Genomic DNA, 21,681 nt, shown 5'->3' on the forward strand with positions numbered 1-21,681 from the left:
CACTTGTCCACATGTCCATGGTTTGGTGGACTTTCCCAGTAACTGCGTTGTTGAGGGCATGGCTAATGTTGTGGGACACATGCTCGTGTAATGCGGGGATGGCACACAGGGAGAAATAGTGGCGGCTGGGGACCGAGTACCGAGGGACGGCTGCCACCATGAGGTTGCAGATAGCTTCCATCTCCACGAGCCTAAAAGGAAACATTCAAGAAATATGTGAATTTATTAGTGTGGCCTATGGGGTGTTGGCTGCGTATTTGTGCTTGAGTTCCAGGGACTGGGTTAGGGACAAAAGAACACTTAGCTGGGACAAGGACGTGGACCTGCTTGCTGATGTTGAAAGTGTGCAATGACAGGTGCAGGGCAGGAGGCATCTTGACATGCACCATGGACAGGGAATTGGCGTGCATGCACAGCAGTGGAAGAAGCAGTGGTGTCACCCGCAGACACTTTTGCTGGAACTTGGGGTTCAGCCAACTTAGTTGGGTGCTTTGCTGCCATGTGCCTGATCATGCTGGTGGTGGTCAGGCTGCTAGTTTTGATACCCCTGTTGATACTGTCCTGGCAGGTGGTGCAAATGGCCTTTTTGGGGTTTTCTGCAGAGTCTTGAAAAAATAACCAGACTCGGAAAGACCTAACTTCCGTCATGTTGGCATTATGAAGGAACACTTTCCCGCCTTGTTTCTGCGGCCACCACACTGCTTCTTTCTGCCTGTTGTGGTGCTATACTTCCCTCCTCCTGTGTGCTGCTGTCCTTGCTCTGTATGTCCCCCTACCAGTTTGGGTCAGTTACTATATCATCCACCACCTCGTCTTCCACTTCCTCACCCTGGTCCTCCTCCTGACTTTCTGGCAATTGTGTCTCATCATCATCATCCACCTCTTGCGACAGTAATTGCACTTCACCACCATTGCCTTTGTGTGACTGTGGCTGCTCCAACATTTGGACATCGCTACACGAATTTTCCTCTTGACTCGCTCGAAGCTGTCTGTTCGAGAGGCCCGAATCTATAAATGGAAAAGTGAACAGCACTTCTGAGTGTCCAAGTGTGGGATCAGTTGTCTCCGGGCACTCGGCATGGTGGGAGGAAGGAGGATCAGGGTGAGGAATATGCGGTCCAGACTCACGGTTACCGAGACTTGACCGTGTGGAACAAAGGGTGATGGTGGAGGTGGCAAAGCGACTGGAAGCATTGTCTGCTATTCAACCAACAATCTTTTGACACTGCTCTGGGTTCAATAGTGGTGTACTGCCATCCCCTAGTAATTGGGACAGGAAGGTCGAGCGACAAGGTGTGGGTGTTTGTTGTGGCACAATTTCAGCTTGCACACAGACACGTCCTCGGCCTCTGTATGCACCATCACCATCACATCCACTTCCCCGTCCCTTGCCACGCACCTTGCCCATTTTAAATGGAGGACAATATTTTTCACATTCACGAGAAGTGACTGATTTTGGAGCGCAGTTATATGTGATACGTCTGACACAGAACCACAATTTTAAATAGAAGGCCGGTAATTTACTAATATTATTCTACACAGAGACCTAGTGTGAATAGCTTAACCGACACACTGCAACAGAATGTAAATGGAAGAAGTTGCAGATTTTGAAGCAGTCTTACAGGTGATAAGTCTGAGAGAGAACCACGGTTTCAAATAGCAGGATTGTAATTTACTAATACTATTCTTCACAGACAAATAAAAGGTAGGAGGCGCTGGTAGGCTGGTCACTGGTTAGCAGCGAATAAAGGGACACAAACCACAATGTGTCAGTGGGTAGTACCAATACAAGTAGGGATATAATTCGTGCTTAGGTAGTGGGAAAAGGGAGAAATGGAGAGATACCAACGTGGAGGAGAAACTAAGGACCAGTTGCAGCTTGGATAAAAATTAAATAGGCTTTATTTGAAATAAATAGATAAAAAGTATTTAAAACCAGTAAAAAGTTGATGAAGTCTCCAAACCAGAGGCCAGTATATCTAGAGAGTAGGAGTAACGTATTGAATTTTGATAGAAGATGGTCCTTATTGTGGTCCAGAGGTGTAAAACCTGTGGAAAAGGGTAAGGGGGGTTAGCATGGTGGGATTATTTAATAAGGTCTAGATGAGATAGATGGTGACCGATGTACCTGTTTGTAGAGTCCTTTTTTATTGGTGAATAAGTACCAGGGTTATAGTCTGTTAGGTAGTTACTCTTATTCCATGGTGGGAGAATCTACGGGGCTAAAGGATAGGTATAAAGGATTAATTAGAATAGAGAGGTGCTGCAAAGTAGATAAAAAGACTGTACCTACTGTAATCCGGGCGGATATTGGTTTGGCGTAAGAAGAGGTCCAGGGGTTCAGGCTTCCTGTAAAAACTGATGTCCTTGGTAGTCACTTTAGTCTACCTACGGTGTGAAGGAAGAGGGTGGGTGGAAAACGATCGTTGCCCTGGTGGGGACTATAAATAAGTAGTGGATATTACCTGATGATGCAGGTGTGCTCCAATAGGTGACCTGTGGCGGTCAGGGGAGGTTTGGTGGGTCTTATGTAGTGGTGACTCTGTACGTCCTGGTGGTGTGGTAATTATACCTGTAGTGAGGTAAGTCACATGGGTCAGGTGAGGTAGGATGTCAGCCAAATCAAGGTATGAGAATCCTTACTAGGTGTACCTTGCAAGGGGAGTTTGTAGCACAGTGGTTCCCCTAGGTCCTAGAGCCGGTCAGTGCCAGATAGGAGAAGTATTGGTAGGGGTAGCCCTTGTGTATATAGGTAGGCCTGGTTCTAGGAGAGAAGCGGCCGGGTAGTCAGATAGAGGGAAAAGCTGTGCGGAGTTCACGGAACAGCGCAGCGTCCAGTTACTCACAGTTGGGGAGGTTTACGTGGATTTGATTCAGATAGTCGTCCCAGGGTCAGTGGCGTCCTGTCGGCAGGTATCGTGACTGTTATCCGGAGCGAGAGCGGAGTCCGGGCCGGAGACTTCCGCCCCTCGCGTGATCTCGGATAGGAGGAGCGCGCGCTTCCTGTAGAAAGCGCGCGAGACCTGTGTGACGCGCTGCCACGTGACACACAGGATGTAGCGGTCTCTTAGCGTTAGTGAGCTGGGATAGGACGGTTCCTACGCGTTTCGAAAGATTCATCTTTCTTCCTCAGGGATAGTCCTACCCAGCATCAGTGCCCTTATATACTCTAGTCAGGAGTGGTCTTGCTGACTGCCTGTCAGTCATGTGTATGTTTGCAGAACACACACAGGTCTGTCAGTCATTAAATGCAAATAGCTCGATGTCACTGTTTAACCCTTTGGGTTTAGGGGTGTTCAGTCGGAATATCCACTTACTTTCTGCTCTGGACATAGTTTTAATAAAATTGCCAGCTCTCCAGTGTGTTGGTACAATATGAATACCTGTGATTTGGGTCCCATTTACGCATCCATTATGTTTTTCCATGTAATGCTTGGAGAGCGTGTGATCCTTGTATTTGTTTTTTATGTTCCTTAGATGTTCGTTTATTCTGACATTCATAGGTCTTTTAGTTCACCCTACATACATCTTTTGGCAAGGGCATGTCAAACCATATATTATTCCTGTACTCGTGCAGGTGATAAAGTCCTTAATGGGCTATGTTTCAGCTCCATGGCTGACAGTACTTTGTTTGCAGGTTTTTACCATTCTGCACATTTTACATTTTTTACATGGAAAAAAACCTTTTATTCTTTGTTTAAAAGGAGTGTATATTTGATTTTTTAATGAAAAATTATTTATTGTTGGTGCTAATATGTTTTTTAGATTCCGTGCCTTTTTATATATATATTGGGGTTTGTCAGGTATCTGATCTCCAATTATTTTGTCATCCCTGAGTATGTGCCAATGTTTCCCTACAATTTTTCTGAATAGATGGATATTGGAACAATATGGTGTGATGATCGGAATGTTAAGCTGTTCTCTATCATACTGTGATTTTTTATTGGTATATCTGGATGGGTTCAAAAGGGTTTCCCGTGGTATTAGGGCTACGGAATCTACTATTTCATTGAGAAATTTAGCATTATATCCTTTCTCAAGGAACTTTCTTGTCAGTTGATCAGCCTCTTTTCTGAAGTCGGGATTTGTTGAGCAATTTCTGTGTATTCGTATGTACTGGCTCCGAGGTACATTGAGTAGCCAGTTTGGTAGGTGACAACTGTCCAGTGGTATATATCCGTTTGCGTCTGTGGGTTTGTAGTAGGTACAAGTCCGGATATGGTTGTCTTCAATATAAATATTTAAGTCCAAGAAGTTGATTGTTTTGGTGCTGGTGGTAGATGTAAACTGAAGTAAGTAGTTATTGTTATTTATATCCTTTAGGAACTTCTCAAGGGAAGAATGATCGCCTGACCATATGAATAATATGTCGTCAATAAATCTCCGCCATAGGACCAGGTTCGGATGTAGGGTTCCCCCTGGGTGGATGGTTAGAGATTCCCACTCTCCCACATACAAATTAGCGTAGCTGGGGGCGAACCTGTTTCCCATGGCAGTGCCCCATTGCTGGAAGCAGTAGTTCCCCTCATATGCAAAGTAATTATGAGTGAGTATGAATGTCATACATTCTGTGATGAATTGACTCTATTCTGTGGACATTTTTTGTTGTAAAAAGTGGCGGGAGGCTTCACATCCCTTTTGGTGTTGGATATTGGTATAGAAAGAGGTGATATCTAAGGTCCCCAGGATAGAGTTACTTTGCCAGGTGATATTATTTAATATTTGTATTGCATGCTTGCTGTCCTTCAGGTGAGATGGTAATACTGGTATTAGGTCTTGAAGGTGATGGTCTACTAATTTAGAAAGGTTGGCTGTAAGACATTGTATCCCTGAAATAATTGGTCTCCCTGGGGGTTCTTTTTGATCTTTATGTATTTTGGGTAAATGGTAAAATACGGCTAGTCTAGGGAATGGAATATTCACATAGTCGTATTCATTTTTAGTGAGAAAACCTGCCTCTAATCCCTTTTTGGTTAATGATTTGAGTTCCTGTAGATAAGTGGTAGTTGCATTTGAAGGGATAATTCGATATGTGCGTGCATCACTCAGGAGTCTAAGTGACTCTTTGTGATAGTAGTCATGGTCTAGAATAACTATGCCGCCTCCCTTGTCGGCCGGGCGGATGACTATATCTTTATTTTTTTGGAGATTCTTTATGGCAGTTATTTCTGATTTAGTGAGATTGGTACTGAATTTTGAGCACTTCTTGTCACTGAGCCGGCGGATGTCGTCAGTGACATTTTTTTCAAATGTATTAATGGCCTCTGAATGTTCCTGAATAGGATGAAAATTAGATTTTTTTTAAGGAGGTATGTAAAGTTGATGGGTTAGTTGGTGAATTGATTAATGTAGTGGTTCTAATTTCCCCTTCTCTTTTGGCAAAATATTTTTTTAGAGCGAGTCTTCTTATAAATTTCTTTACACCTATGAAGGCCTGGAATTTGTCTAATTTAGTTGAGGGTGCATATTTGAGGCCTTTTGTTAGAAGGGTGGTATCGCTAGCTGTTAGTTTATATTTACTTAGATTGAATATGGAGTCATTGCTGGTCACTTTTTTTGAGTTGTTCTTTTTCTTTTGGGCGAGTGTCAGTGGGTAGTACCAATACAAGTTGGGATATAATTGGCGCTTAGGTAGTGGGAAAAGGGAGAAACGGAGAGATACCAACGTGGAGGTGGAACTAAGGACTAGTCGCAGCTTGGATAAAAATTAAATAGGCTTTATTTGAAATAAATAGATAAAAAGTATTTAAAACCAGTTAAAAGTTGATGAAGTCTCCAAACCAGAGGCCAGTATGTCTAGAGAGTAGGAGTAACGTATTGAATTTTGATAGAAGATGGTCCTTATTGTGGTCCAGAGGTGTAAAACCTGTGGAAAAGGGTAAGGGGGGTTAGCTTAGTGGGATTATTTAATAAGGTCTAGATGAGATAGATGGTGACCGTTGTACCTGTTGTAGAGTCCTTTTTTATTGGTGAATAAGTACCAGGGGTATAGTCTGTTAGGTAGGTACTCTTATTCCATGGTGGGAGAATCTACGGGGCTAAAGGATAGGTATAAAGGATGATTACATTTAGGAAAAGAGAAAGTTTAAATACTTTTTATCTATTTGGTATCTCTCCATTTCTCCCTTTTCCCACTACCTAAGCGTGAATTATATCCCTGCTTGTATTGGTACTACCCACTGACACATTGTGGTTTGGGTCCCTTTATTCGCTGCTAACCAGTGACCAGCCTACCAGCACCTCCTACCTTTTATTTGGCAAATTGGATCTTTTCCTTTTAACCACCATAGTAGGCTGCTTGGCTGCCCCCTACCTCACCCATTACTCCTTCCCTCCCACCCCCCCTTCTTCTTTCTCTTTTCCTAAATCTAATCAGAGATACATATCCCCAGGCACTATGGGGGACCTCTGGTACGACAGAAGGGAACGTATTGAGAATATTCAACTATTCTTTCACAACTCCCAAAAAAAACCATCCAAAATTAATCCGGAAATAATTAAAGCCACAAGGGACTCACTAAAAACGTTAGAACAACTACTCCTAAAAGAGATGAGAGACTTGTGGGAAGTGGCCACTTTAGAACACTATCTAGCCCACGATATCATACCCCCTGGTCTAACAGTTTCAAAAGCCCTATCAGGGGACATCGGCGATCCCACCACCCTGTCCGAATGGGAAACTATGTTTAAAGATTTTTCAAAACAAGCAGTTCAGTTTATAATCAACAAAAGAAAACGACAACTCATGGAAAATAGAAATAATATCAACAGTTTATTTAATGAAATTAAGCCTCAACAAAACCACCCTGATATTGTGAGCCTAAGCAATAGTATAAAAAATAGAATTAACCAGAAGGAACAGGAAATAATAGCAAGAAAAAGGAATAAGTTCAGGAGAGATGCCGTACCTCTACCCGAACAACGCAGTGAGGATACACAACGGAACTTCTTTGAAATCCTAGATGAAGTAGTAGGGAGCCCCACTAACTCCGGGTCTTCAATAGATGAAATTTCCATCCATCCCACCTCTGATAATGGATCCCCCCCAGGGTGTGACCAAAACCATGGTCAGACCTCAGACCACCCAAACCCCTCTCAACAAGAAATCCAGACCCCAATTACGGTACAGAACCGGTTTCAACTATTAAGTAATATACCGGAAGGGCCCGAAAACCCTCCAATGGTTCCACTCATAGGGAACCCCCCTACATCTGCTAACGAAACCTCGCCTACACGATTACAACGAACACCACCTGGTACTTCCGTTACGTTCCCCTCGATAAGAAAACATACCAGTAAGGTTGATTTTTTTCAGAAGGCCACCAAAAAAAACGCCAAAGGGGATGTAGGGGAGGGAAACTCGCCCAAAAGAAAAAGAACAACTCAAAAAAAGTGACCAGCAATGACTCCATATTCAATCTAAGTCAATATAAACTAACAGATAGCGATACCACCCTTCTAACAAAAGGCCTCAAATATGCACCCTCAACTAAATTAGACAAATTCCAGGCCTTCATAGGTGTAAAGAAATTTATAAGAAAACTAGCTCTAAAAAAATATTTTGCCAAAAGAGAAGGGGAAATTAGAACCACTACATTAATCAATTCACCAACTAACCCATCAACTTTACATATCTCCTTAAAAAACAAATCTAATTTTCATCCTATTCAGGAACATTCAGAGGCCATTAATACATTTGAAAAAAATGTCACTGACGACATCCGCCGGCTCAGTGACAAGAAGTGCTCAAAATTCAGTACCAATCTCACTAAATCAGAAATAACTGCCATAAAGAATCTCCAAAAAAATAAAGATATAGTCATCCGCCCGGCCGACAAGGGAGGCGGCATAGTTATTCTAGACCATGACTACTATCACAAAGAGTCACTTAGACTCCTGAGTGACGCACGCACATATCGAATTATCCCTTCAAATCCAACTACCACTTATCTACAGGAACTCAAATCATTAACCAAAAAGGGATTAGAGGCAGGTTTTCTCTCTAAAATTGAATACGACTATGTGAATATTCCATTCCCTAGACTAGCCGTATTTTACCATTTACCCAAAATACATAAAGATCAAAAAGAACCCCCAGGGAGACCAATTATTTCAGGGATACAATGTCTTACAGCCAACCTTTCTAGATTAGTAGACCATCACCTTCAAGACCTAATACCAGTATTACCATCTCACCTGAAGGACAGCAAGCATGCAATACAAATATTAAATAATATCACCTGGCAAAGTAACTATATCCTGGGGACCTTAGATATCACCTCTTTGTATACCAATATCCAACACCAAAAGGGATGTGAAGCCTCCCGCCACTTTTTACAACAAAAAATGTCCACAGAACAGAGTCAATTCATCACAGAATGTATGACATTCATACTCACTCATAATTACTTTGCATATGAGGGGAACTACTACTTCCAGCAATGGGGCACTGCGATGGGAACCAGGTTCGCCCCCAGCTACGCTAATTTGTATGTGGGAGAGTGGGAATCTCTAACCATCCACCCAGGGGGAACCCTACATCCGAACCTGGTCCTATGGCGGAGATTTATTGACGACATATTATTCATATGGTCAGGCGACCATTCTTCCCTTGAGAAGTTCCTAAAGGATATAAATAACAATAACTACTTTCTACAGTTTACATCTACCAGCAGCACTAAAACAATCAACTTCTTGGACTTAAATATTTATATTGAAGACAACCATATCCGGACTCGTACCTACTACAAACCCACAGACGCAAACGGATATATACCACTGGACAGTTGTCACCTACCAAACTGGCTACTCAATGTCCCTCGGAGCCAGTAAAAAAGAATACACAGAAATTGCTCAACAAATCCCGACTTCAGAAAAGAGGCTGATCAACTGACAAGAAAGTTCCTTGAGAAAGAATATAATGCTAAATTTCTCAATGAAATAGTAGATTCCGTAGCCCTAATACCACGGGAAACACTTTTGAACCCATCCAGAAATACCCATAAAAAATCACAGTATGATAGAGAACAGCTTAACATTCCGATCATCACACCATATTGTTCCAATATCCATCTATTCAGAAAAATTGTAGGGAAACATTGGCACATACTCAGGGATGACAAAATAATTGGAGATCAGATACCTGACAAACCCCAATATATATATAAAAAGGGACGGAATCTAAAAAACATATTAGCACCAACAATAAATAATTTTTCATTAAAAAATCAAATATACACCCCTTTTAAACAAAGAATAAAAGGTTTTTTTCCATGTAAAAAATGTAAAATGTGCAGAATGGTAAAAACCTGCAAACAAAGTACTGTCAGCCATGGAGCTGAAACATACCCCATTATGGACTTTATCACCTGCACGAGTACAGGAGTAATATATGGTTTGACATGCCCTTGCCAAAAGATGTATGTAGGGCGAACTAAAAGACCTATGAATGTCAGAATAAACGAACATCTAAGGAACATAAAAAACAAATACAAGGAACACCCGCTCTCCAAGCATTACATGGAAAAACATAATGGATGCGTAAATGGGACCCAAATCACAGGTATCCAGATTGTACCAACACACTGGAGAGCTGGTAATTTTATTAATACTATGTCCAGAACAGAAAGTAAGTGTATATTCCAACTGAACACCCTTAAACCCAAAGGGTTAAACAGTGACATCGAGCTATTTGCATTTAATGACTGACAGACCTGTGCGTGTTCTGCAAACATACACATGACTGACAGGCAGTCAGCAAGACCACTCCTGACTAGAGTATATAAGGGCACTGATGCTGGGTAGGACTATCCCTGAGGAAGAAAGACGAATCTTTCGAAACGCGTTGGACCCGCCCTATCCCAGCTCACTAACGCTAAGAGACCGCTACATCCTGTGTGTCACATGGCAGCGCGTCACACAGGTCTCGCGCGCTTTCTGCAGGAAGCGCGCGCTCCTCCTATCCGAGATCACGCGAGGGGCGGAAGTCTCCGGCCCGGACTCCGCTCTCGCTCCGGATAACAGTCACGATACCTGCCGACAGGACGCAACCGACCCTGGGATGACTATCTGAATCAAATCCATGTAGACCTCCCCAACTGTGAGTAACTGGACGCTGCGCTGTTCCGTGAACTCCGCACAGCTTTTCCCTCTATCTGACTAACCGGCCGCTTCTCTCCGAGAACCGTGCCTACCTATATACACAAGGGCTACCCCTACCAATACTTCTCCTATCTGGCACTGACCGGCTCTAGGACCTAGGGGAACCACTGTGCTACAAACTCCCCTTGCAAGGTACACCTAGTAAGGATTCTCATACCTTGATTTGGCTGACATCCTACCTCACCTGACCCATGTGACTTACCTCACTACAGGTATAATTACCACACCACCAGGACGTACAGAGTCACCACTACATAAGACCCACCAAACCTCCCCTGACCGCCACAGGTCACCTATTGGAGCACACCTGCATCATCAGGTAATATCCGCTACTTATTTATAGTCCCCACCAGGGCAACGATCGTTTTCCACCCACCCTCTACCTTCACACCATAGGTAGACTAAAGTGACTACCAAGGACACCAGTTTTTACAGGAAGCCTGAACCCCTGGACCTCTTCCAACCCGAAACCAATATCCGCCCGGATTACAGTAGGTACAGTCTTTTTATCTACTTTGCAACACCTCTCTATTCTAATTAATCCTTTATACCTATCCTTTAGCCCCGTAGATTCTCCCACCATGGAATAAAAGTACCTACCTAACAGACTATACCCCTGGTACTTATTCACCAATAAAAAAGGACTCTACAACAGGTACAAAGGTCACCATCTATCTCATCTAGACCTTATTAAATAATCCCACCAAGCTAACCCCCCTTACCCTTTTCCACAGGTTTTACACCTCTGGACCACAATAAGGACCATCTTCTATCAAAATTCAATACGTTACTCCTACTCTCTTGATATACTGGCCTCTGGTTTGGAGACTTCATCAACTTTTAACTGGTTTTAAATACTTTTTATCTATTTATTTCAAATAAAGCCTATTTAATTTTTATCCAAGCTGCGACTAGTGCTTAGTTCCACCTCCACGTTGGTATCTCTCCATTTCTCCCTTTTCCCACTACCTAAGCGCCAATTATATCCCAACTTGTATTGGTACTACCCACTGACACATTGTGGTTTGTGTCCCTTTATTCGCTGCTAACCAGTGACCAGCCTACCAGCGCCTCCTACCTTTTATTTGGCAAATTGGATCTTTTCCTTTTAACCACCTTAGTAGGCTGCTTGGCTGCCCCCCTACCTCACCCATTACTCCTCCCCCCCCTTCTTCTTTCTCTTTTCCTAAATCTAATCATAGATACGTATCCCCAGGCACTGTGGGGGACCTCTGGTACGACAGAAGGGAACGTACTGAGAATATTCAACTATTCTTTCACAACTCCCAAAAAAAAACATCCAAAATTAATCTGGAAATAATTAAAGCCACAAGGGACTCAGTAAAAACGTTAGAACAACTACTCCTAAAAGAGATGAGAGACTTGTGGGAAGTGGCCACTTTAGAACACTATCTTGCCCACGATATCATACCCCTTGGTCTAACTGTTTCAAAAGCCCTATCAGGGGACATCGGCGATCCCACCACCCTGTCCGAATGGGAAACTATGTTTAAAGATTTTTCAAAACAAGCAGTTCAGTTTATAATCAACAAAAGAAAAAGACAACTCATGGAAAATAAAAATAAGATCAACAGTTTATTTAATGAAATTAAGCCTCAACAAAACCACCCTGATATTGTGAGCCTAAGCAATAGTATAAAAAATAGAATTAACCAGAAGGAACAGGAAATAATAACAAGAAAAAGGAATAAGTTCGGGAGAGATGACGTACCTCTACCCGAACAAAGCAGTGAGGATACACAACGGAACTTCTTCGAAATCCTAGATGAAGTAGTAGGGAGCCCCACTAACTCCGGGTCTTCAATAGACGAAATTTCCATCCATCCCACCTCTGATAATGGATCCCCCCTAGGGTGTGACCAAAACCATGGTCAGACCTCAGACCACCCAAACCCCTCTCAACAAGAAATCCAGACCCCAATTACGGTACAGAACCGGTTTCAACTATTAAGTAATATACCGGAAGGGCCCGAAAACCCTCCAATGGTTCCACTCATAGGGAACCCCCCTACATCTGCTAACGAAACCTCGCCTCCATGAATACAACGAACACCACCTGGTACTTCCATTACGTTCCCCTCGATAAGAAAACATACCAGGAAGGTTGATTTTTTTCAGAAGGCCACCAAAAAAAACGCAAAAGGGGATGTAGGGGAGGGATACTCGCCCAAAAGAAAAAGAACAACTCAAAAAAAGTGACCAGCAATGACTCCATATTCAATCTAAGTAAATATAAACTAACAGCTAGCGATACCACCCTTCTAACAAAAGGCCTCAAATATGCACCCTCAACTAAATTAGACAAATTCCAGGCCTTCATGGGTGTAAAGAAATTTCTAAGAAAACTAGCTCTAAAAAAATATTTTGCAAAAAGAGAAGGGGAAATTAGAACCACTACATTAATCAATTCACCAACTAACCCATCAACTTTACATACCTCCTTAAAAAACAAATCAAATTTTCATCCTATTCAGGAACATTCAGAGGCCATTAATACATTTGAAAAAAATGTCACTGATGACATCCGCCGGCTCAGTGACAAGAAGTGCTCAAAATTCAGTACCAATCTCACTAAATCAGAAATAACTGCCATAAAGAATCTCCAAAAAAATAAAGATATAGTCATCCGCCCGGCCGACAAGTGAGGCGGCATAGTTATTCTAGACCATGACTACTATCACAATGAGTCACTTAGACTCCTGAGTAACGCACGAACATATCGAATTATCCCTTCAAATCCAACTACCACTTATCTACAGGAACTCAAATCATTAACCAAAAAGGGATTAGAGGCAGGTTTTCTCACTAAAAATGAATACGACTATGTGAATATTCCATTCCCTAGACTAGCCGTATTTTACCATTTACCCAAAATACATAAAGATCAAAAAGTACCCCCAGGGAGACCAATTATTTCAGGGATACAATGTCTTACAGCCAACCTTTCTAGATTAGTAGACCATCACCTTCAAGACCTAATACCAGTATTACCATCTCACCTGAAGGACAGCAAGCATGCAATACAAGTATTAAATAATATCACCTGGCAAAGTAACTATATCCTGGGGACCTTAGATATCACCTCTTTGTATACCAATATCCAACACCAAAAGGGATGTGAAGACTGCCGCCACTTTTTACAGCAAAAAATGTCCACAGAACAGAGTCAATTCATCACAGAATGTATGACATTCATACTCACTCATAATTACTTTGCATATGAGGGGAACTACTACTTCCAGCAATGGGGCACTGCCATGGGAAACAGGTTCGCCCCCAGCTACGTTAATTTGTATGTGGGAGAGTGGGAATCACTAACCATCCACCCAGGGGGAACCCTACATCCGAACCTGGTCCTATGGCGGAGATTTATTGATGACATATTATTCATATGGTCAGGCGATCATTCTTCCCTTGAGAAGTTCCAAAAGGATATAAATAACAATAACTACTTACTACAGTTTACATCTACCACCAGCACCAAAACAATCAACTTCTTGGACTTAAATATTTATATTGAAGACAACCATATCCGGACTCGTACCTACTATAAACCCACAGACGCAAACGGATATATACCACTAGACAGTTGTCACCTACCAAACTGGCTACTCAATGTACCTCGGAGCCAGTACATACGAATACACAGAAATTGCTCAACAAATCCCGACTTCAGAAAAGAGGCTGATCAACTGACAAGAAAGTTCCTTGAGAAAGGATATAATGCCAAATTTCTCAATGAAATAGTAGATTCTGTAGCCCTAATACCACGGGAAACCCTTTTGAACCCATCCAGAAATACCAATAAAAAATCACAGTATGATAGAGAACAGCTTAACATTCCGATCATCACACCATATTGTTCCAATATCCATCTTTTCAGAAAAATTGTAGGGAAACATTGGCACATACTCAGGGATGAGAAAATAATTGGAGATCAGATACCTAACAAACCCCAATATATATATAAAAAGGCACGGAATCTAAAAAACATATTAGCACCAACAATAAATAATTTTTCATTAAAAAATCAAATATACACCCCTTTTAAACAAAGAATAAAAGGTTTTTTTCCATGTAAAAAATGTAAAATGTGCAGAATAGTAAAAACCTGCAAACAAAGTACTGTCAGCCATGGAGCTGAAACATACCCCATTAAGGACTTTATCACCTGCACGAGTACAGGAGTAATATAAGGTTTGACATGCCCTTGCCAAAAGATGTATGTGATACGAACTAAAAGACCTATGAATGTCAGAATAAACGAACATCTAAGGAACATAAAAAACAAATACAAGGAACACCGCTCTCCAAGCATTACATGGAAAAACATAATGGATGCGTAAATGGGACCCAAATCACAGGTATCCAGATTGTACCAACACACTGGAGAGCTGGTAATTTTATTAAAACTATGTCCAGAACAGAAAGTAAGTGGATATTCCAACTGAACACCCTTAATCACACAGGGTTAAACAGTGACATTAAGCTATTTGCATTTAATGATTTACAGACCTGTGTGTGTTCTGTAAACATACACATGACTGACAGGCAGTCAGCAAGACCACTCCTGACTAGAGTATATAAGGGCACTGATGCTGGGTAGGACTATCCCTGAGGAAGAAAGACGAATCTTTTGAAATGCGTAGGACCCGCCCTATCCCAGCTCACTAACGCTAAGAGACCGCTACATCCTGTGTGTCGCGCGGCAGCGCGTCACACAGGTCTCGCGCGCTTTCTGAAGGAAGCGCGCGCTCCTCCTATCCGAGATCACGCGAGGGGCGAAAGTCTCCGGCCGGGACTCTGCTCTCGCTCCGGATAACAGTCACGATACCTGCCGACAGGACGCCACCGACCCTGGGATGACTATCTGAATCAAATCCACGTAGACCTCCCCAACTGTGAGTAACTGGACGCTGCGTTGTTCCGTGAACTCCGCACAGCTTTTCCCTTTATCTGACTAACCGGCCGCTTCTCTCCTAGAACCAGGCCTACCTATATACAAAAGGGCTACCCCTACCAATACTTCTCCTATCTGGCACGGACCGGCTCTAGGACCTAGGGGAACCACTGTGCTACAATCTCCCCTTGCAAGGTACACCTTGTAAGGATTCTCATACCTTGATTTGGCTGACATCCTACCTCACCTGACCCATGTGACTTACCTCACTACAGGTATAATTACCACACCACCAGGACGTACAGAGTCACCACTACATAAGACCCACCAAACCTCCCCTGACCGCCACAGGTCACCTATTGGAGCACACCTGCATCATCAGGTAATATCCACTACTTATTTATAGTCCCCACCAGGGTAACGATCGTTTTCCACCCACCCTCTACCTTCACACCGTAGGTAGACTAAAGTGACTACCAAGGACACCAGTTTTTACAGGAAGCCTGAACCCCTGAACCTCTTCTTACCTGAAACCAATATCCGCCCGGATTACAGTAGGTACAGTCTTTTTATCTACTTTGCAGCACCTATCTATTATAATTAATCCTTTATACCTATCCTTTAGCCCCGTAGATTCTCCCACCATGGAATAAGAGTACCTACCTAACAGACTATACCCCTGGTACTTATTCACCAATAAAAAAGGACTCTACAAACAGGTACATCGGTCACCATCTATCTCATCTAGACCTTATTAAATAATCCCACCATGCTAACCCCCCTTACCCTTTTCCACAGGTTTTACACCTCTGGACCACAATAAGGACCATCTTCTATCAAAATTCAATACGTTACTCCTACTCTCTAGATATACTGGCCTCTGGTTTGGAGACTTCATCAACTTTTAACTGGTTTTAAATACTTTTTATCTATTTATTTCAAATAAAGCCTATTTAATTTTTATCCAAGCTGCGACTAGTTCTTAGTTCCACCTCCACGTTGGTATCTCTCCATTTCTCCCTTTTCCCACTACCTAAGCGCAAATTATATCCCTACTTATTCTTCACAGACACCTACTGTGAATAGCTTGACCAATTGACCAATACACTGCAACAGAGTGGAAATGGAAGAAATGTCTGAGTTTTGAACAGTCTTATAGATGATATGTCTGACAGAGAACCACGGTTATAAATAGCAGGCCTGTAATTTACTAATACTATTCTTCACAGACAACTAGTGTCAATAGCTTGACTGACACACTGCAACAGAATGGAAAAGGAGGCCAATATTTTCCACGTTCAGTTTAAATTTCAGGATTTTTATCACTGAAATATGGAAAAGATCTGGCTTTATTCTGCAGTGCTAACAATCAAATGGAGCAGTTAAATGATGTACTCTGGACTTCTTTTTAAGCAAATAACCAGGATTAAGATTAAAAAAAAATTGCCCTGGCCCCTGATATCTGGGGCTATGTCTACAAATATCTGTAATTATTACATCAGCAGCAGCCAGGACGTTCAATGGACCCTCTTGTGCTATATGCACTGCAGTCTGCCACATACACTGCCTGCCTGCCTAACTCCTGCCTAGCACTGATTATATGCAGTTGGATTAGTCCTCAGAAGGAATGTTAGTTCAGATTGTTATATATATATATATATATATATATATATATATATATACTGTATGTATATATATATTTATATATATGTTATGGAATACCTATACTAATATTACGCCTAATGGACCCTCTTGCACTATATGCACTGCAGTCTGCCACATACCCTGCCTGCCTTCCTAACTACTGCTATCACCACTGAATATATGCAGCTGGATTTGTCTTCAGAAGGACTGTTAGTTAAGTTGAATATATATATAGTTGTGGAATACCTATACTAACTATAAACTAGCAAATCTCTCCAGGACACAGCAACATCTCTCCCTACTCTGCCTGATTCTGAAGTAAACTGTGAAGAGCATAGCGGCCCCAGGTTTTATATAGACCTGATGATGCTTCGTGGCCAGTGAATTACTGTAATACCCACAACCAACATGGCTATGGCATTACAGTGCGTGGCAGGCAATCCCTGCATGTACATTTGCTCTCTAAAGAGGGACAAACATGCAAGGAGGGGAACTGATTCCCCCCACCCGAGCAACCCGGAAATACTCGATGAGCGCTGAACTTGTCGAGCACCGTGATGCTTGGGTGAGTACCGAGCAGTGGCGAGCATGTTCGCTCATCACTAATCACCAGTAATATAAGAGGCTAGATTAGTCCTCTGAAGGACTGTTAGTTTAGCTGGGTATATATTTTGTTGTGGAATACCTATACCTAACTATTAATCTGACAATTATATTCCTCTTTCAACAGCACCCATCCCTACTCTGCCTGTTTCCGTGTGTAGACAGTGACGAGTATAGGGTCACGGGGTCTTATATAGATCCGATGACTTTATGTGGCCAGCCAATCACTGTAATGCCACAACCAACATGGCTGCGGCATTACAGTGTGTGGCAGGCAATCCATGCATTTTAATTGGCTGTTTAAAGAGCACCAAACATGTGGGGCGGGCACCCAAGCTCCAGCCCAAAGATCCCGGAAATACTCGCCGAGTATGTCGAGCAGTGAGATGCTCGGGCGAGTGTCGAGCAGTGAGATGCTCGGGCGAGTACCAAGCAGTGAGATGCTCGGGCGAGTACCGAGCAGTGGCGAGTACCGAGCTCGTGACTAATGGAGACCCAATCAGGAGTCTCCACATTTCCAAAAATTAGAAGCAGACACCATCGAAGTGCCATCCATTTCACTACAGTACAAATAGTATAATTAGGACTATCATCTTTCCACTACAGCCAACCCAGTAGATGGAGACCCAATCAGGAGACTCCACATTTCCAAAAATTAGTGAAAGACACCAGCAAAGTGGCATCAATTTCATTATTGTACAAATAGTATAATTAGGACTGACACCTCTTCCACTACAATCAACCCAGCAGTTGGAGATGCAATCAGGAGTCTCCACATTTCCAAAATTTAGTGGCAGACACCACTGAAGTGGCATCAATTTCACTACAGTATAAATAGTATAATTAGGATTGACACCTCTTCCATTACAGCCAACCCAGCAGATGGAGACACAACCAGGTGTCTCCACATTTCCAAAAATTTTTGTTAACACCTGCAGCAGCAACAGCAGGCACAGAAGCCACGCTAAAAATATCACGGACTGCTGACCTAAATGTTTGCCTGAGACCAGAGCTTTGTCTAGCCCTAAGTTGTTATAGCGACATTTCCAGCGTCATTATCACAGATTTGGTCCTCCCTTGTCACCCATCGGCTGGTATGATGACCCAAGGTAAAAAAAATCAAAAGCACCAAATTAAACTAGAGTTTTACTTCATGGATAACTGAGTCAAAGATGGCACTGACACCCTGGACCAGAAACACACATTCCTCAGAGATGGAAGTTCACCTGCGACTTGGACCTCACCGACGGGATCAAGATCACCATCTGCGGTGAGTGCAGCATCATCGGGATCTCTCCCATGGCAAAATCAATCGCCGTGGTCCTTTGGCAGTGGAAAATATAGTTCCAGATGAAAATATAGTTCTGGCTGCCAGGTGGAGGGATATCACTTCACCCTCAATAAATCCAGCTAAGCAGAAACAGAGGCTGAGTGAGGAGTCAGATAACACAGCAAGGGGTGGGGTTATTACTCCCTCATCTTGTGCAACAGCTTTAATAAAAGACATGTCAATGGCATTAAGTAGTTCTATACAAAAAGACTGCTAATTTGCTCTCACCAGTTCAGACCTTTACTAAAGAACTGAATAAAAGGGTTTCACATATAGAACAAAAAATGGGAGACTTTTCTAACTCTCATAATAGTCTAATTGATGCCCACAATGAGCTGTCAGATGAGCTGGAATACAGTGGGTATGGAAAGTATTCAGACCCCTTTAAATTTTTCACTCTGTTTCATTGCAGCCATTTGGTAAATTCTAAAAAGTTCTTTTTTTTCTCATTAATGTACACTCTGCACCCCATCTTGACTGAAAAAAAAAAGAAATGTAGAAAACTTTGCAAATTTATTTAAAAAGAAAAACTGAAATATCCCATGGTCATAAGTATTCAGACCCTTTACTCAGACACTCATATTTAAGTCACATGCTGTCCATTTCCTTCTGATCCTCCTTGAAATGGTTCTACTCTTTCATTGGAGTCCAGCTGTGTTTAATTAAACTGATAGGACATTATTTGGAGAGGCACAAACCTGTCTATATAAGACCTCACAGCTCACAGTGAATGTCAGACCAAATGAGAATCATGAGCTCAAATGAACTACTCAAGGAGCTCAGAGACAAAATTGTAGCAAGGCACAGATCTGGCCAAGGTTAAAAAAGAATTTCTGCATTATTCCAGGTTCCTAAGAGAACAGTGGCCTCCATAATCCTTAAATGGAAGAAGTTTGGGACCACCAGAAGTCTTCCAAGACAGGGCCGTCCAGCCAAACTGAACAATCGTGGGAGAAGAGCCTTGGTGAGAGAGGTAAAGAAGAACCTTAAGATCACTGTGGATGAGCTCCAGAGATGCAGTAGGGAGATGGGAGAAAGTTCCACAAAGTCAACTATCACTGCAGCCCTCCACCAGTCGGGCCTTTATGGCAGAGTGGCCCGACGGAAACCTCTCCTAAGTGCAAGGCATATGAAAGCCTGCATAGAGTTTGCTCAAAAACCCATGAACGACTTCCAGACTATGAGAAATAAGATTTTTTGGTCTGATGAGTCGAAAATAGAACTTTTTGGTGAACATTCTAAGCGGTATGTGTGGAGAAAACCAGACACTGCTCATCACCTGCCCAATACAATCCCAGCAGTGAAACATGGTGGTGGCAGCATCATGCTATGGAGATGTATTTCAGCTGCAGGTACAGGACGACTGGTTGCAATTGAAGGAAACATGAATGCGGCCAAGTACAGAGATATCCTGGATGAAAACATCTTCCAGAGTGCTCTGGACCTCAGACTTGGCCGAAGGTATACCTTCCAACAAGACAATGATCCTAAGCACACAGCTACAGAGGAGGTGCTTCAGAATAACTTTGTGACCATTCTTGACTGGCCCAGCCAGAGCCCTGACCTAAACCCAATTGAGCATCTCTGGAGAGACCTGAAAATGGCTGTCCACCAACATTTACCATCCAACCTGACGGAATCGGAGAGGATCTGCAAGGAAGAATGGCAGAGGATCCCCAAATCCAGGTGTGAAAAACTTGTTGCATCATTCCCAAGAAGACTCATGGCTGTACTAGCTCAAAAGGGTGCTTCTACTAAATACTGAGCAAAGGGTCTGGATACTTATGACCATGTGATATTTCAGTTTTTCTTTTTTAATAAATTAGCACAAATTTCTACATTTCTGTTTTTTTTCAGTCAAGATGGGGTGCAGAGTGTACTTTAATCAGAAAAAAAATGAACTTAGAATTTACCAAATGGCTGCAATGAAACAAATAGTGAAAAATTTAAAGGGGTCTGAATACTTTCCGTACCCACTGTATATATAAACTAAATTGGTAGACATGGAGGATCGATCCCGCCGGAATAACATAAAGCTGAGGGGGAAACCAGAAGATGTGCTGCCCCAAAATTTACGGGGTTACCTGCAAGATCTGATTAAAGCAACAGTACCAAATTGCTCTACAACTGATATCATAATTAGAGTTGAGCCACCCCCGTAGTGTTCGGGTTGGGTTCGGTTCGTCGAACACCGGTGTGGTTGCCGAACTGTTCGTCGAACTGTTCGTCGAACACGGTCGAACACCATTAAAACCAATGGCAGGCAAACAAAAACACATAGAAACACACAGAAAACACCTTTAAAGGTGTCCAAAAGCTGACAAACTGCTCAGAAGACACAACTAACACATGGAAAAGTGACAAGTACATATAGTCATGCGAAAAGAAAAGAGGTGGAGGAGAAAAAGGAGGGGGAGACACAGATATAGGCATGTCATGCCCTTCTAAAATCAAGAAAGGCTGGAGTAAAAATCTAAAATCAGCCTACCAACACCCAGACGTCGTGACAAGAAAATTAAAAAAAGAAATATCTTTAGGCACAATGGCGGTTCCATTAAGAACACTTTCCTTACAAGACGTAGTGGTATCCCCGTTGTGAGTTGTGCCAAAAACGGACCCCAATGCATTCGGATTAATCCACCATTTGTCATATCCAAGGGGCAGATCAGTAAACGACATCGACAGGGAACCAAGTACAGTAGTATATACTGTAAATCCTTTGACAAGGCAATCAGGCGGATCAAGAAGTTGGGAAGGGTCACCCTAATGGCCAAAACAGACATTGATGCGGCGTTCCGGTTACTTACTACCTGTGCCTCCAAATAGTGTCCACCTATTGGTCTGCTTCTGGCATGGAGCATACTATATAGATCGCTGTTTGCCCATGGGGTGGTCCAGATCCTGCTCACTATTTGAGGCGTTTAGTTGCTTCCTCGAATGGGTTGTAATGGACGTTTCTAAGGGGGCATATATTATCCATTACCTCGACAACTTCTTATGCCTGGGCCCAAAAGATTCGCCA

This window comes from Phyllobates terribilis, unplaced genomic scaffold (assembly GCF_046119375.1).
Source record: "Phyllobates terribilis strain yellow unplaced genomic scaffold, ASM4611937v1 Scaffold_2__4_contigs__length_985480577, whole genome shotgun sequence".
NCBI classification, from domain to species: Eukaryota; Metazoa; Chordata; class Amphibia; order Anura; family Dendrobatidae; genus Phyllobates; species Phyllobates terribilis.